Genomic DNA, 14,425 nt, shown 5'->3' with positions numbered 1-14,425 from the left:
ACACCAGCATCCCAGGAAGGGGCGCATATCAAATCCGCAGCCAACGTTCGCGCATTCAGGTAATAAAAAATGAATTAATTGCTGTACGTCAATTATTCTTACATTTTAAATTATGATGTATTATCTGACAATAATATTAACTTGCTATTTAAACCAATATAAAGCTCGCACTATGTTCAGTGGTGAAAATGTTAGTCACAATGATGCAATTGTTCTTGAAATAGAACTAACGGACCATTATCTAAACAGCATGGCACCTTTAGCAAACTGTTCGAAAATTCCCCCCCCCCCCCCCTAAATTGCACAAAACAGAGATAAAAACGTAAGTAAAGACCGTGCGTCGGTAGAAAAGACGAACGTTCAGGAGCCAAAATAAATCAGCTCAGCAGCGGCAATCACGCAAAAAGTGAAAATTCTTGCTGCAGGTGACATACAAAAAAAATTAAAACACAAAAAAGCAGACACACAAAAGAGCCAATTGAAGGTGAGACGAGTTCTGCGATGGTGGAACAGTATATAATCAAGTCTGTGTGCTCGCGAAAAGGCTGTTAGCGACGACTCTTCGATCAGCTCATGGGTGATGTGGCCATTTTAGATGACGCTTCGCACTTTTTCCTCACTCCCTCGCTGGCAACCTCACTTTTGACGCTGACTCACTCTTGCCTCTTCCTTACTATCTTTAAATTGCGCCTGTCACGCACTTACGCTATTTCGTCCTAATGAGCCTGTTTTCAGATCTGCTTCAGTGATTCCGATTTTTTATCGATGCTTTGCTTACATCTTCAACTTATAGCAGTTGTACTTCTTTACCACTTCATCGACTTGTTATTGCTGTGCCTGACAATTATGAGTAACAAATTTAGTGCCATCATAAACACTGAAAAGCCGCTCCGTTGAGCCCTTCTAAGTAGAAGATTCAGCTTTGACGTTTTTGCTTTCCGGGAGTAGGTTCACAAGAAAGACTTTGCAGTCTTTTTTGTCCTTCTCTTCTGTTTGTTAAGTTGGTTGCTGAGCAAATAGAAATTCTTGTGGTATTTTCTCTTTTCGGCAGAGCAGCGTGACAGGGCACGTCGCCATGTATCAGCAATTTATAAAGTAATAAATAAATAACGAATATTATTCTATACGGAGGAGCCATTCAAAATTGCCATGTTTACGAAGCCAACTTCATGCAGAAGCCAAATCTGGCAGAAATGCCTCCATATAATTGACACACCACTAAACCAAAATGAGTGGTGATTGCTTCAGCAAATCATGGGAAGCTTTTATGCAAAATCTGATAAAAATAAAAAAATGATGAGAAGCAGCTGCCAAAAAGGTAGCTTGTTGCTCGCTTAGTTTCGCAAGATAAAAGGTACACCTGAGCTCTACTGTCCTAGCTTAGAGTGGCTTTACGCAGTCACACCAACTCTATCCAAGATCTCTTGCACTAATTTTCACAAAGTGATGCTTTCTCACGATGTTATGCCAAGTGTTGCCAAGTAAAGCTAAGTTGCAATACAATTGAAAATATTGCTTCTCGAGTTTTCACCATTCTACGTTTTGTACTACTGTAAACAAAACGAGTACAGCAATCTCACTTGACAGCGTGCTGCGATTCCGGGCAAGTGATTTCCTCATCGGCGGGGCGAAGGTTCTTCGGTCACTCCTTGCCTGGGTCACGTGGTACGGCGTCGCCACGGGCTGGCCTTATACGGATCGAAGGAGTGCACTGTGCGTTGGTGCGTTGGCCATGAGGTTGTGTCTGGAACGACCAAGGGATTGCGCGCAGATTTGTGGCAGGCGGGCTGGTGGCGGATGCTGTACGGGCTAGCGAAGAAGAAACGCAGCTGTGGAACTAGCGGCTAGGCAATGCGTGGTGTTCTTTCAGGAGCTGGCTCTTTATGCTCGAGCCTTGTCCATCCATCTCGTCATAGTAGCCTAGAGTTCAGATATTGTGAGCCGCGCAAGTTCAACTAACAATTGTAAAAAAATAAAACAGAATATACTCAACAACATACAGACATGCACATTCGTATCAAATGCAATGCAACACACTAGGTACTCCAATTCGTTCAAAAAAACGAGACTGAATTAGCGGGATTCTCCTACACTGTATCTTTATGCCATTTCTCGGGTATTGGCGAGTGCTCTATCTTCGAATATTCTCCCAAACATTCTAGAATAGCAAGCCAGAGCAAGTTGTAGCTCAGGCCAACCTCTCTACGGTTCTGTAAATAAATTCTGCCTCTCTCTCTCTCTCTGTTTTGCAAACAAGTATTGACGTTTGCAAACAACTCTCGAAACAACTCTTGGTGTTTGTACTACAACCGGGGTTTGCTGATGCACCAACGGGACGAACTCTAAATTGTCCGCGCTTCCATAGAGCATTTCGTGGCGCCTTTACAGTAGCCTTTAAAACACCCTGCGCTTGCCTCTCTATGAATGGGATCAGTGCCAAATTCAAAAATATGTGTCTCGAAAAACACTCACAAGTAGTTTACTTCACTAAAAGTGAGTAATTTCCTGTTGTGTTCTGTTCCAAGTGTTCTTCTGTGGAGAAATTGAGGTCCATATCGCCTCAGCAACTCGACATCAATGAGTTCTGCAGCGGAAAAAAATAATACTGAGAGGTACCTAACACTGAACAATCCGAAAAAAAAAACGTAATAGCACACTGAAACCAGTTGAAATATCATGCCAATTCACAGCTTGCTTGCAGTGGTTCACAGTGTCATAAACTGTTCACACGCACACATTCCTTTTCTAACGTCAGTATATGCACTAACACATTTCATATACTGAATTTCCTATTGGGGCAAAAATGTTTTAGGCCTGTATGGTGATATTTGAGTGCACGTTAAAGAACACCAAATGGTTGAAATTTCTGGAGTCCTCCACTATGGCGTCTCTCATATACATATGGTTGTTTTGGGACGTTAAACGTCACATATATATGTATCTATCACATTTCATATATATCAATCCCTGGCTGTCTATCCCAGGCGCTTATCCAGTTTGGTCTTCAGTAAAAAGTCTGGCAAGAAGATGTCCGCCCTAAGTCAACGCAATCATTACTTTCTAAAGTTGATCCACGCAGAAAATTTTTCATAGCGACAGATCTCCCACGAGACATAGAGACATTTATCCACAGACTTCGAGTGAAGGTAGCACACACAAAGAGCTTCCTGCACAAGATCCAGCTCCCCTGAATGCCACTGCGGTAACGCAGAAGAAAATGTTCGCGATATTCGTTTCAGCAATTCTCGATGACATACATGCGTTACTGAGGCAAGAGTGCTTATTCAAAAGGTGGCGTCGTAGCCTCGGTTAACTATTTTTCTCGATACAGAAGTTTTCTCGAATTGGGCTCTTAACAAGACCTTCTAGCAATCTTCGAACGACACAAACAACAACGCAAAGCATCACTGCATTCTTAACACAATTTTGCACATGTATTTCACACACAAACTACGCATATCGGCTCCAAAATAAACGTAACTACGCAAGCAGCGGCTCGCTCTATCACTCAAAAAAAATCTGGCAAACGAGCTGGGCAGCATTCGATATAGCTGTTTCTCTATTGTCAAGTAATCCATAAAAAACAATGCGTGACGTGAAAAGCACAAAAAACTTTTCGCGCCGATCAACACAACGTGACAAAGGTTATATGGAGGCTTAAGTGACGAGTACAGTACAAAACATTGATGGGGTACTTACCAAGCATTAGCGAAGCAGAGTGGCGCAGGATACAAGCTAGCACCGCAAAGTGTATAGTAACATAAAAATTTCAAGAGTAATCAATCCGGCCAAAAGGGGCGGATCTACGCTGTTCCACACCGGCCGTAAGATATGGCAACACATCACTTACTGTATCCAATGGAACGCGTGTATTTGTTAACTACTACAGCACAATTTGAAGTGCTTTGTGACTGGGTCGTGACGTCGACGAAAGGAGCAAGCAGACTGTAGGCCGTACATGTGGCCGTTGAACGGAAAGTTAGATTACAACAATACACACTAGCGCCGATAGCGGCGAAGTGAGCGCCGGCCGTTCATCAACTCAGAAGCGGTGAAGCACGTCGCCATTTGTGCAGTGCTCAACTGTCATGCCTGTAATGACGGAGCGTCGCGCACGTCACAACACGAGCGACATCAGCAATTGCGAATTCGCCACGTCGGAGCATGCGCAGTGTCAGGGGTGTGCCCGCCTTGCAGTATCCACCCTTATCTCCGCGGCCGCGGTGACTGCTTTGGCCGTCGAAGCGCTGTCAACATCATACAACCAAAGGAAAAGGGAAAAAAAAGCAGTTGCCTGAATGGGCGCCTTTTATACTGTAAACTTATCTCGCTTCGTGATATTATATCACAGAGAGAACGATTACATTTGCTTTTTGTTGCGATAGCAATTATAGAGACACTTTCGGTTGGATTTTGCCGCCAGTGTCGTCATCGATGTCATGCACCGTATATGTGGACGTATCTATATATATGAAAACACGAGTAAAAAAACCAGAAAAAATGTACTCTGGTGAGCGGAATTAACTGTGGGACCTCTGCGCCGTGAAAGCGAGGCGTTAACCACTGAGCCACCCCGGAGAACATTCTTTACCTTTGAAATGTCAAGCTATTTATATCTACAAGTTACTGCTACTGTGTTTTCGGCATAACCGGAAAGATGGCGCAACGAGTGCACGTCGCCACATCGCGCAGCGGCGCCCACTCTATATCCTACGCGTAATTTGCCCGGCTTAGAGAACGGAAGCCACGCTCCCTCGCGCGCCCTTATCTCGCGGTGGCGAAGAGGGGAGGATCGTACGCCTTGGCTGGCCTCGGGCTTTACGTGGAACGATTCTGCTGAAGTTAACGGGCGTACCAAGGTCCCTGCAATCATTGCAGCCTCCGTTCGCGAAAAGCACGAGCTTTTCAGACTCAGCGAAGTAACAAACGAGACGCTTATACGCGTGCATCCGTACCAGTGAGTACGTTTTGTGCGTAATTTATTTACTGATTTATTTATTTTCAGATTTACTGCCAGCCTTTGAAAAAGGCCTTTGGCAGGAGCGGGCAGAACAAATAAAAGAATGCGAGAACATACGCAAATACGTCCACAAAGCAACCGCAACAATGAGCGGGAACAAAATAAAAATAAAAATATACAATTACGCAATCAACAAAGTGACAGCAGGTACTATTAACAACTTGTTTGGTACCAAGCCAGACCTACACTGATAGAAACAATTATAATATACAAGACATGACTGGAAAGAGCAGGAGAAATCTGGATTGTACAAGAGGACACTGTAATTAGTAACACCACCGAGGTGCACCGCTAAAACAAAGCAAAGTTACAATGTGACACACTCAACATCAACAACTGAAACATCAGAACAACAATATTGTTTCATAATCACATATCAGTTGCAGATGTCGCGATACTAGAAAAGCGGAGTGAGGACAAAGATACCGAAAAAATTATAGATAATCTGACAATGCTTTAGCAAAAGAATCTAGTGTATTACAATCAATTACGTTGGATGGAAGTCGATTTCATTCACGCGTTGTTCTCGGAAAAAAATAGTTTTTGAATGTGTCTGTTTTACAGCTAAAATCCTTTATCTTTTTCGTGTGGTGTGATCGCGTCGAGCGCTTACCAACCCGGTCGATAAAACTACTCTTGTCTATTGCCAGCTTATCATGGTAAAGGGAGTACAAAAACTTGAGCCGTTCACGCTGACGTCTCTTTTTGCAATGTATCCAGCTCTGATTCTGCCAAGATTGAAGTTACAGATACTTGCCAGCGATAGCAATTATGAACAAACCTGATGCCCTTCCTTTGAACGAGTTCTAGTTTATCAATGTTGTTTTTTTGTGTACGGATCCCATATAACTGATGCATATTCGAGGGAGGGCCTAATGAAAGTTTTGTAAGCCAGTAACTTTATTTTTTTGGTTGATTTTCGCAATGACCTTCGAAGGTATCCAAGTTTACGCATGGCTTTATTTGTAATATACGAATTGTGTTCATTCCATCTAAGGTCCGAGGTAATAATTACGCCTAAATATTTGTACCTTTCTACAACGGAAAGAGTGTGATTATCTATGGAATATGGAAAGCTTAGGGGATGCTGTTTACGCGTTATTGACATGGCTACCGTTTTAGTCTTGTTAACACTCATTTGCCACGTTGAACACCAAGTTTGTATTTTCGCTAAAGAAGAATTCAAAAGAACTTGGTCGCAGCGGCTTTGAACTTCATGATAGAGGATGCAGTCATCTGCGAATAGTCTGATTTTAACTGGTATATCCTGTACTATGTCATTAATGAACACAAGAAAGAAAAGTGGCCCAAGCACCGAACCTTGAGGTATACCGGATATAACTGTCTCTGCTGGAGAGCACGTACCATCAATTGTTACACATTGTCGTCTTAAATTTAAGTAATATTTTATCCATGACAGAAGTGTATCGTTCTTCAGTATGGGTTGAAGTTTTAAGAGCAGCTTTTGGTGCGACACGCGATCGTACGCTTTCTCAAAATCTAGAAAACTAATATCAGTTTGACCTTGCCTGTCAAGGGTTTTGCGAGTTCATGTACTGTTTCTATTAGTTGTGTTACGGTAGATAGACCTTTTCGGAAGCCATGTTGCCTGGAGTCAATAAGTTTGTTTTCATCTAGAAATGTTGATAAGTGCTTAAACACAATATGTTCCAATATTTTTGCGCATGTACACAAGAGGGTGATAGGTCTATATGAAGTAACCAAATGTGGAGTGTTCAATTTAGATATAGGCGTAATTTTACCGTATTTCCAGTCCTCTGGGATCTTAGATTAGGATAAGGATTTGTTAAATATAAGATGCAGATATTGTGAGCTTCATTCAGCGTACCTCACTAAGAAGTGGTTATCAATACAGTCTATTCCGGGTGTTTTCTTACGATCAATTTGAAGCAAAAGAGAAAGGACACCTTCCTGGGATATCGAAATGTTGCTTATTGGGGGAATGTTCTCGAACTGATTGACTGAAGGTGTAATAGTGTCATCTTTCGTGAATACTGAACAGAAGAAGTCGTTAAAAGACGTTGCAATGGTGAGTCGGTCAGTGACGGTTTCCCCGTTAACTACAATGTTAGAAATTGACTTCTTATTTGAGGAAAATTAGCGCCAAAATTTTTCAGGAGACGAGAGAAGAAAATTTTTCATAGTTACTTTGTGGTAAAATTCTTTAGCCTTTTTAATGCTATCTTGAAGGCGTTTGCGCATTGTCACAAGCTTTTCACTGTTAGCTGGTGATGGAGACTTGCGATGCTGTTTTCTTAATTTTTTTGTCTTTCGTTCCATGCGCACTATTTCCCTTGTAATCCATGGATTAACCCTATGACTGAAAATTTCTCTGAAGGGCACAAATCGTTCAATGCACGACAAAACAAGTGATTTAAAAAAGTGCCACAAGTCTTCGACAGAGCAATCATTTGACTCGGAAAGAGAACAGAATGTTGGAAACGACATGTCTAGAGCGTCAAGAATGTCCACATCTTGAGCACGTGAAAAAACTGGAACCGATCGTCGGTATTTTTCTGTTTTGGTGATACGATTTCCAGGGATCGACAAGAAAACCATTTTATGATCTGAAATTCCTTCCATTACTTTTACATCAACGTTTCGACTTACAATACTCTGGCTAACAATAAAGAGATCCAAGAGTGAGCTCTTGTCTTTCTGAATGCGCGTGGGTTGTTTGACTAATTGCGTTAAATTATGAAAGAGCATAAGGTCCACAATGGGTTCCGCCGCACAGACGAGTGGCTGCGGAAAATCACCGGACCAGTCGATGGACGGAACATTAAAGTCTCCAGCTAACAACACATTGCTTGTGTCCCATCTGCTAGAACACAGGAACTCATTCAGTTTTTCGAAAAATGTGTGATCACTATTTGGGGGGCGATAGAATGCACCTACAGACAAATTTAGGTCGTGTAAATAGAGTTTGATAATAACACATTCAACGCCCGGTATATCGGATTGCCTTATCACTTGCAATGATTGTTTTACCATAATAGCAACGCCACCACCACGCGTGTCTCTATCTTTTCGATAAATCTTGTAGCCGGGTGGTGTAACTTCTTCATCGCTTATATCCTATTTTAACCACGTTTCGGTGATTATCAGGATGTGAGGGCGATGTGTTATTACAATACTCTCCAAGTGTTCAAGTTTATTCATGACGCTACGAGCATTTTGGTTCAGGCATATGAGGGGTTTGCCATCTTCAATTTTATTTCATTTTTTGCGTACTTGGCTACCCCCGCCCTTCTTCAGGGGAATTCTTTTGTTTTCTTGGCTACCCCGGCCCTTCTTTACGGGAATTCTTTTGTTTTCAGTGTTATTCTATTCGAACAGCTCGTCATCAATTTTAATTTTGTCGTATTTCATTGTAACCTTTCCGCCTGCCTTTCTAATTTCAGAAGTGCTTTCCCACAGTTTTTTTCGTTTTTCTCTTGTGACTAGGGAAAAATCTTCGGAAACTGATATATCAGTACCTTTAAGCTTAAAGCAGTTAGCCAGCACTTCCTCTTTTTTGCGGTAATCAAACAATTTTATTATGACCGGTCGGTTTTTGTTTGTTTGCTTGCGCCCAAGTTTGTGCATTCGTTCTATTGATCTCAGCTGTACGCCAAGCACCCCCTTAAACACACCTATAACAACAGCATTAGCAAGGGCATCCGCGGTTTCCTTTTCATCCTCAGGTATACCGAACACAATAATAATATTGCGCCTACTGCGGTCTTCTAAGTTAATCACTTTGTGTTCCAAATATTGGACAGTTTTTTCCAGGCTTGACAATTTCACATTTACTTCTTTAATGTCCGAGGCCACAGCTTCTACCTGCTTTAATTTTGCTTCTATCACCTCAAGCCTTGTTTGAATGTTCTTCTGGCCGGTGAGGAGCTCATCAAGAAGTTCCTCATTATTAGGGCCTGGGTTCGACTCGATGTCCCCACATAGCATCAGTAAGGACACTACAAAATTCCGAATGACCAAACAAGCCAAAAAGACACTTTGTGGGCATGTCAGCTGAATCAAACAACGATTACTGGTTTTGACAGAATAATACTTGTTACTGACCTGTACAAAAAAGAGAAACGGATTTGGCATATTGCTCACAGGCCAGCCGACGTGCCCACTGAAGCGGTAGGATGAGGACGGTCTTCTTATATGCTGCTCCGTTGATGTCGATCGCCCAGGAGGCGGTGTCTACCAGCGGTTGTCGGCGAAAGTCGGTCCATGTGCCCAAGCGTCTTCAGTATTCGCTGCCGCGATGACTAAACGTAGTGCATCTTGCTGTGCGCCGGCCTCCGATGATATGCCGAGCAGCAGGAACTGTACAAAAAATTACGGCATATTCACGGGGTGAATGGTGATGAATGGGCGAAGCTCCGGAGGGATTCATCGGTTAACTGTGAATCTTCCATGTAATTCACCCAGTCGATCATCATGTAAAGACGTGAGAAACGCTGTGTGTGTATATACACAAATCAGCTTTTATTTGTTCTTAGACGATGGATGGCTTGCGATGTCCCTTGCCTCGCGCGCTCGCACATCGGGATTCTGTCTGCGAGCGCGCGCTGCTGCCGCCTTGCGCTCTCTCCGCTGTGCAGCCTTATCCATCCGGCGACTCCGAGCGCGCGCCAACAGCGAACGGATTTTATTGCAACGCTCCCCCTAGCGTACGTCGCCGCACTAAATCGAACGATTGCCTTCAACCAATGACACGCGCCATATGTGACATCATTCCTATTTTATAAGATCTCGCGTCTTTCATCAACTACAAGTACCGCTTTCTAGTTTATAACATCTTGCATCTTTTCATCACCAGCTACAAGTACCACCATCTAGTAAACACTACAATAACTAAACGAGAGGTGGCTACATACAGGAGACGGTACCGCCATCTAGTGAACACTGCAAGAACTAAACTAGAGGTGGCTACGTACAGGGGACGGTACCGCCATCTAGTGAACACTGCAAGAACTAAACTAGAGGTGGCTACATACAGGCTACAGGAACGCACAGCCCACGCCCTAAGGAGCTTCGCCCCTAAAAAGAGAAACGGATTTGGCATATCGCTCACAGGCCAGCCGACGTGCCCACTGAAGCGGTAGGATGGGGACGGTCTTCTTATATGCTGCTCCGTTGATGTCGATCGCCCAGGAGGCGGTGTCTACCAGCGGTTGTCGGCGAAAGTCGGTCCATGTGCGCATGCGTCTTCAGTATTCGCTGCCGCGATGACTAAACGTAGTGCATCTTGCTGTGCGCCGGCCTCCGATGATATGCCGAGCAGCAGGAACTGTACAAAAAAGAGAAACGGATTTGGCATATTGCTCACAGGCCAGCCGACGTGCCCACTGAATAGCCGAAGTGCCCACTGAATACTTCGCTGAGTCTGAAAAGCTCGTGCTTTTCGCGAACGGAGGCTGCAATGATTGCAGGGACCTTGGTACGCCCGTTAACTTCAGCAGAATCGTTCCACGTAAAGCCCGAGGCCAGCCAAGGCGTATGATCCTCCCCTCCTCGCCACCGCGAGATAACGGCGCGCGAGGGAGCGTGGCTTTCCTTCTCTAAGCCGGGCAAATTACGCGTAGGATATAGAGTGGGCGCCGCTGCGCGATGTGTAATGTGTGTGCGAATAACGCGGGGCACGTTTCGATCTGCTTTCCATTCTGCGCATCACCTTTAAAATTGTTGCTATCGTGTTCATTGCTTCGCCTTTGTGGCAAAGCTCTGACTTTTTTTTGCTTGTTTTTTGTTTTTTTGTTTTTTTTTTGCTAAATTGGTCTGGGCACTTTCGACGTGGTGATAGACATGAGGTTATAAACATGAGACACAATCCGTGGTTATAGACATGAGAGTTGAGCGCTGTACGTGTGCCGTAGAACATCGCAGCCTTATCAGTGGTCGTTGCGCAAGCGCTGGAATATTCTCGAGTGTTCGAGTCTTGCGCGAGATCTTGACAGCACAATCTACAATAATCGGGAACATTCTCGAACAGTAAAGTGCAGTTAGCACTGAGCATTCCTGACAAGGAGGAGGAATAAATGAGGAAGGACAGGGAAGTTAGCCAGTTCACAGACCGGCTGGCTACCCTGTATTCCTGACAAGCTTTTAGGACGTATACCGAATGAAACAGACGTAAAAATAAAAAAAAACCGCGCGTAGCATTCATGTGTCTTTTTGACTTCGATTGTGGCTTTCGCTGGCTCGCGCTGTGGTTCTGAATCCGTCTTTAGCTTCTGCGATGGAACCGTTCAATATCATCGGGCAGCATCTGGCGTGAATCCGGTGCGAGAGTAGGGCACATGGCGCCGCAAGACGGCAACGTTGTCGCGCTCCGTGTTCGAAGGAAATCTCAAGAAAAGATGTCTGATAACGTGCCCGGCGTGCGACGAGGTGTTCACTTGTTTTGTCTGCCTCTCTGCTTGGCTGCTGCTCGCCCGTCGCGGTGGTCTAGTGACTGAGGAACGCGGCTGCTGACCCGCAGAAGGCGGGATCAAATCCCGGCTGCTAAGACTGCATTTTTGATGGAAGCGAAAATGCTGCAGGCCGGGTGCTCAGATTTGGGCGCACGTTGAAAAACCCGGGTGGTCGAAATCACCGGAGCCCTTCACTATGGCATCTGTTATGATCATATCGTGGTTTTGGGACGTTACACCGCACATATCGTATTGACTGTTGCTTGGTACAAACGCCGTCATTACTCTGTAAAATGCGCATTTCGTTCGTCATTCAAGCCTTCACCTACACTTGTCGCGTTGTGCTGCTTGGCGTGGGGAACTTTTTAGAGCTTTTCACTTGACGTAAAGTGTTCGGGAATTGCTTCACACGAAAAAAAAACACACAAAAAGACAAAGAAACAGTTGTCTGGAAAGCTGCGCAGCACATTTGTGAGAAGCCTATTTCTTGGCTAAACAAAATGAGTCGCCGATAACGTTGTTAGATTTTCATTGCGTCAAAGCACGTATTCAAAGTCAGTGCGTAAGTGCACTTATGCTTAGTATCTAAAAAGCACCTATGCTTAGTACCATTATCCGTGACGTTTGGATATTGCATGACTTCTTGTAACGAAAGCTATTTTAAGGAACTTGGGAATCTAGAAAAAAAAAACGTTTCTTACCTAAAGCTACTTGATAATAATATGAGTGAACACTCCTGCCTCGCTAACAGCATGCGTGGCACCTAAAATGTTTTGTTTTAGCTGCAGCAACTGCTTGTCATTGTTTTTCGTAAAAGGATTGATTGATGTGTGGTTTTTAACGTCACAAAAGCACCTTGTGATTATGAAAGACGCCGCAGTGGAGGGCTCGGGAAATTTCGACCACCTGGGGTTCTTTAGCAAACACCCAAATCTGGGCACATGCACGGGCCTAGAGCATTGTCGCCTCCATCAAAAATGCAGCTGCTGCGGCTAGGATTCTATCCCGTGACTTGCTGGTGTGAAGCCGAGTACCTTAGGCGTTAGACCAACGCGGGAGGGGGGGGGGTGGGGGGAGGCGAGCTAGCTTTTCGCGGAAGAGCTATGTGAACGGCTTCGCAAAAAATTTGTGCGAAGGTGAAAAAAAAAACGTAGCAAATACTGTCATTTTCTTTTTTATTTTATTTTTTCAGTGCATGCCGACGGAGTCTAGTACTACGGCAACTACTATATTGTTGTGTGTAGATAGATGATTCCACGAAAGTCCGGATTCTATAAGAAGTGCGAAAGTTGAATTTTTAGATTTGGTTCAGTATTGTGTATTTTGTGCACATACCACTCAGTAGCCCGAAATTTAACTTCGTTTTCTTAAATAACTGCATAGTTTAGGAGGAAAAAGACTTCAAACTCATTTGATACAGAGGGGCCAATCTTGTCCCTTGTCATTCTCTAAAGTTAACAATATAAATACACTAATATCACCGTTACAAATACGATCATTGTTTTAAATTATTGTACGAAAATTGATAAGTGAAGCAGCATTGTTTTAAGCCTGTCAGTTGAAGCAAACTGTTTTTAAAACATTGTGAACAGGCAAAACTTTTAAAGCAGCCTTGTTTGAGATTTTGTTCTCCTAATGTAAATAAACTAGTGTTTCATAACTTAGCGGCCTAATAGAGCAGAGAGTTTACCATATTGCCTGCCAATACCGTTGCTGTACCTCAAATATATATTTTAATAAATGGTGCCAAATTTTCTAGTTCGGTGACAGCTAGGCCTTTAAAAAAATTTTATTCAACCCCCCCCCCCCTGTGCAGATTATGTAACCTGGGCGCTGATACCAAAAAATATCAAAAAACATCTTGCAATATTTTATTTACACTAAAAATAGTACTGGTACAAATCCCCGCTTTTCGACGATGCACTAAGGCCATAAACACATAAAAAACGAGCCTAAAAATGTCGGCTTGACCTTCTGAGTGATTAGAACGTAACTATATTTACACTAGAAAAACAGTTTTGGCACTTTGAGAATAAAATTTCTGTTTTAAGATTTTAAATCTGGTTATGAGTGGTTCATAAAAAGTTTTCAAGCCACGCTTCTTTATATATAGTTCAATTTCAAGCTGTCGACATCCTGCTTACAATGCGTTAATTTTGGTAAAATATTTACGCACTCTGTGTTTTGCAGACGCCGTCGACAGCTCAGACGCCGTTGACAACTTTCGTAAAATGAGACCTCAAATTGTGTGCAAATACCATCAAGTAGCCCAAAATTAAACTACACACACACACACACACACACACACACACACACACACACACACACACACACACATATATATATATATATATATATATATATATATATATATATATACACTAAAAGGCGGGCTTCGGTCACTGGCAGCCAAAAAAGTCCCCTCTTTTATGTTTTATGGGATCAGCTTACCGTGTTCGCATTGGAGAAGACCCATTTACACGGCATCTCCGAACTATGGGAATGAAGCCAAGGACAGCGTGGTGGTGGGCATAGATGCTTATGTAATTACCTTCCTCGCACTGCGGCGATTAAAAGGTTTATTCTTCCTGTTGCAATAATTGTGGCTTAATGGTGATTTATTCTCAGAACTGCATTAGCGTAGCTTGAAATAAATTACTCTTGTAAATGCATCTGCTTTAATAAGTTCACTATGATATATCATACAAAATATTTCTTCGTTTATTACTACAATTTTGTCTATTTTGTACGTTTTTACATGTGTTGATAATTGTCCTGCTACCGCTCCCAGTGTTTTCGATCATCATTGATTTATTACCAGCACAATTGTCTTGATACAAATGGCTTCAATGTGTCGCTACGAGCTTGAGCAAAATTAAAAACATTATTTTGAGACAACGAGCCAATTTTATACTGAAACCAGTTATCAGATCACAACGGCAGTGGCAGTGGGAGTTGTTCAATGGCGTCGCTG

General features: G+C 43.2%; 1 long non-coding RNA gene across 1 annotated transcript; it reads right to left on the bottom strand.

Annotated features, from left to right (window-relative positions):
• Positions 1-261: 261 nt before the first annotated feature.
• LOC142799782 (uncharacterized) lies at positions 262-10,493 on the bottom strand. Its single transcript, XR_012893918.1, has 4 exons — positions 10,113-10,493; positions 9,107-9,361; positions 2,473-2,584; positions 262-1,744 (listed from the first exon to the last, which is right to left on the bottom strand). It is a non-coding gene; the product is annotated as an uncharacterized LOC142799782 (long non-coding RNA).
• Positions 10,494-14,425: the final 3,932 nt, after the last annotated feature.

This window comes from Rhipicephalus microplus, chromosome 1 (assembly GCF_043290135.1).
Source record: "Rhipicephalus microplus isolate Deutch F79 chromosome 1, USDA_Rmic, whole genome shotgun sequence".
In the NCBI taxonomy this organism is placed as follows: Eukaryota; Metazoa; Arthropoda; class Arachnida; order Ixodida; family Ixodidae; genus Rhipicephalus; species Rhipicephalus microplus.
Note: the sequence above shows the minus strand (reverse complement) of the source record. Positions and strands in the feature narration are given on the sequence as shown.